The sequence below is a fragment of the Daucus carota genome, chromosome 7 (assembly GCF_001625215.2).
Source record: "Daucus carota subsp. sativus chromosome 7, DH1 v3.0, whole genome shotgun sequence".
In the NCBI taxonomy this organism is placed as follows: domain Eukaryota; kingdom Viridiplantae; phylum Streptophyta; class Magnoliopsida; order Apiales; family Apiaceae; genus Daucus; species Daucus carota.
Genome location: NC_030387.2, coordinates 11,908,461 through 11,912,107, shown reverse-complemented (window position 1 = coordinate 11,912,107; position 3,647 = coordinate 11,908,461). Strand labels below are relative to the sequence as shown.

The window sequence follows — 3,647 nt, the reverse complement described above, 5'->3', positions numbered from 1 at the left end:
ATATTCTCCTTTGCCTAATTTTTGTGTAGTTTTGTCACTCGATTAATAATTAAATATGATAAATATAAATTTGTTGATGTGAACATTCCAACATGTTGAGTTGCATGAACGTGCTCTGTTTGGTTGTAAGGAATGAGATGAAAACCTGTGTGTAAAATTATATTTGAAAGAAAGAAGGCGGGAGAGAATTAAAAAAGTTAGTTAAGTTTCTTCCTAAATGAATAGAATTAGGGTCGAGGCATTCTACACAAGTTTGTTGAGACTGAGCTGTAGTATACGTTTGTCATTCCTGCCACCTTATCTCATTCCTTCCACCAAAACGGAGCATAGGGTGAAAGTAAATATCTTTGTCATTAGTTCAGTAGAATATTGAGATTAGTTTATTTTCTAACTGACCACCCCAATCTGCAGGTTTACAGTTGTCTCAAGATGCCGGCTACAGCAGGCAGGGTCGTATGCCCGCCAACAATAGGGTACACAGTAGTGCTGCTCTTCAAACCCACGGTATTTGGCAGAGCGCTATAGGGTATGACCCTTATGCCCCTAATAAAGAAGATAACAAAAAGTCTTCTCAGCCTAAAGCTTCAAATGCTGCTGCTGAACCCGAGGGTGAAAATGCTTATGCAAGCTTCCAGGGTTTGCTTGCACTTGCCCGTGTGACTAGCAATAATGTGGATGAGTCTCGTGGAGCATGTAAAAAGTGTGGACGTGTCGGTCATCTAACATTTAAGTGTAGAAATTTTTTGAGTATTAAGGATGAAAGTAATGACAAAGACTCTGAGGCGATTCAAGCGGCAGTTAAGTCTGGACTGGAGAAAATAAAAGGCAGTGGAAAACAGTTATTTGGTAAAACCGTTGCTGAAGATTCTGATGAGGATTCTGAGGATGAGAGTGAGAGTTCAGATTCTGATTATGACTCTGAAATAGAGAGGGCAATCGCGTAGAGTAAGAAGTTTGAGAAGAAGATTGTTGATAAAGTGAAATCTTCTAGAAAGGACAACTATGATGATGAGTTCAATCGTGAAAGGAAAAAGATTAAGAGTGGATCAAAGAAGAAGAGAACCAGTAGAAGGAACCACAGTGATTCTGATGCAGATGATGAGGGTAGCCGGAAGAGAAGGAAAGAAAAGAGGAGGAGAGATGAATCGTCTGATGAGGAGGATGATCGTTGACGACAGCATCGAAAGAGTAGGAAGGAAAGGAGGAGAAGGCAAAGCTTCAAACATTCAGATGATTTGGATGGATCTGAGGAACGCACCAGAAGGCATAGGCGGAAGAGCAGGAGAGAAAGATCGGTCTCTCTTGATGTTAGCAGCTCGGATGATTCTGATTCAGGAGGTAGAAGAAGCAAAATACAATCTGGAAAGAGGAGCAGGAAACACAGCCACAAACGAGATTAGTTTCTCTCTGGGGGTGAGGAATCGGACAATGTATTCCTATTGCTGTGTTGTTCTGTCATCTGTTATTGTTAATTTCTGAAAGCCAGTAGCACTGAAATTTGGACCAGGTTTTATGATATTGCTTGATTTGTATGACCTATGTTTTAAGTCTTGAATGTGGTTCTATTTTCCCCTTCTTTCGAGTAATCAGCTCAAGTGAGCTGGGACTGTTAACTCTGGCATATATGATATCATCCCTGACTTGCATGTTCTGGAAACTTTATTACTATTATTGTTAGTATAATTGTATTATTATATTAATTTTAATGCCATTTTGCACTTCTTACATAGTATATAAGATAAGATTATTTTGCTTTAGACACTATTGAATGTCACATGAGGATAGCAAGGCCAGGACAATGTGAGGCAAGGGACCTATCTAGGTTTGTTAATTGTCTGTTTCAGAAAATTGGTGCAGGAAAGTGGTCTGGAGGCATATGTTTGGAAACCATGTGCCTCACGGCCAACAAGCTAGGCCTAGTAGGTTAATGAAAGATGCTATAATATTATTGGGAAGCCATACATAGTTATTTTTTGCAGGGCCTAGTTTGTTGATAGAATATGTTGCACCTGGGATGGGGCAGATACTAAGGATACTGTTGAACATGGGCTTTATATAGGGGCCGTCTGGCTGAGCTAAACCTAATCATTAAAAAACTAGAAGAAAGAGAACAAGTGGAGATTTTCGAATTCTAATTGCTAGTAGCCCAATGGGAAAATTTATAAGATTTCGCAAGGTTTTCTCTGGAAATATGGTGATGAGAGTTGAATTAAGGTCCTATACCAAAATTGAGATAATCATTAGCCAAAATCTGCCAACGTAAACACTTTAAAAGAGTAGATCAAGAATTGTCTAGCTTTTTCCTTACGACTTATAAGAAGTGTAAAAATCAAAATAATCATCGAAATATTTAAAATAAACACCCAATCGACTCTGTCGAACAAATAACCTGGCCAAATCGTAATTTGTAGCAAATACATTCTCCCTAGCATGAAGTATTAGGCAGCAAAGTCTCTGCACTGTGGGTTGGATGTGCTGGCTGGCCAACCCATTACCCACTGAGATCACAAGGCCAGCATGTAGTAGGTACCCCAATTCTAACCTTAGACAAGGCTCAACGTGGTTCAGCTTAGCTGTGGCCACATAATCATTTCATTTTAAAGTTAGTGGTAAGACATCAAACTTTGTACAAACCTACCTAATTACACTTGATAATCGCATGATCGATGATAGTCCTGTGTTAATCAACTTATCCAGGTCAAGGGATAGCAGAGCGTTAAATACTTATCTTACTCGTTTTAGGTCTAAGACTTATCCTATGTCGTCTCAGCTCTTTACTGATAACACTGTAACTAGATCCTTTATAATACTCCCTCCGTCCCAGCCAATTCTTTACGTTTGGTTTGGGCACGGAGGTTAAGAAATATGTATAAAGTAGTGGAAAAGAGAAAGAAAAGTGGGTGAAGAGGCGGAACCAATCAATTTTTAATGTATAAAAGAGAGATAGTGGAGTAAAAGTAGTGTGAAAATGGTGTAAAAGTAGTGTGAAATGGAAGGAAAAGTTGGGAAGTGGTGGGACCCATTTACTATTTTTGGTAAGTTTTGAAATGTAAAGAATTGGATGGGACATCCCAAAAAGGAAACTGTAAAGAATCTGGTGGGACGGAGGGAGTACTGGGTAAGAATAGTCTAGCATTAAAACATGTATCGTCCCAGACTCCTTATCAATAACACCGCAACTGGAGTCTTGAAACAGCATGCCTTGAGTTTTGGTTTTCCGAAACCTTAAAGGCCTGGAACACAGACTTGAACACTACGTGTGTGAACTGTGATGTGTCTTGAATTAGTATTTTAATTCAGAGTAATTAGTGGAATTGGACGCTTCTTCAGTTAAACTACTGTCGGTGATGAGTCGCTAACAAACATTTTATGGTCATAAACTTTTCGGATGACTTTTGGAGAATGATTAGTAGGTGTCAAAATCCACTTAATTATAATAAACACTGATTTGGATTGAAAGAGAAGTCACAGTTAGTTGTGTTGTCACCGTTTCTCATTTCCAAACTACTTTATTTCGCAACTTGTGCCTCGGATTCATAGTTATCCATTATTATATTCGATAAATACAATATTTTACGATTAAATTTTTCTATAAATTATTGTCGACAATCTCAGTAATTTCTGCCATTCCAATTTCAACAAGAGAT

At 38.5% G+C, this 3,647-nt stretch overlaps 1 pseudogene; it reads left to right on the top strand.

Annotated features, from left to right (window-relative positions):
• The first annotated feature begins 429 nt into the window (after positions 1-429).
• LOC108193579 (CAX-interacting protein 4-like) lies at positions 430-1,651 on the top strand (annotated as a pseudogene).
• Positions 1,652-3,647: the final 1,996 nt, after the last annotated feature.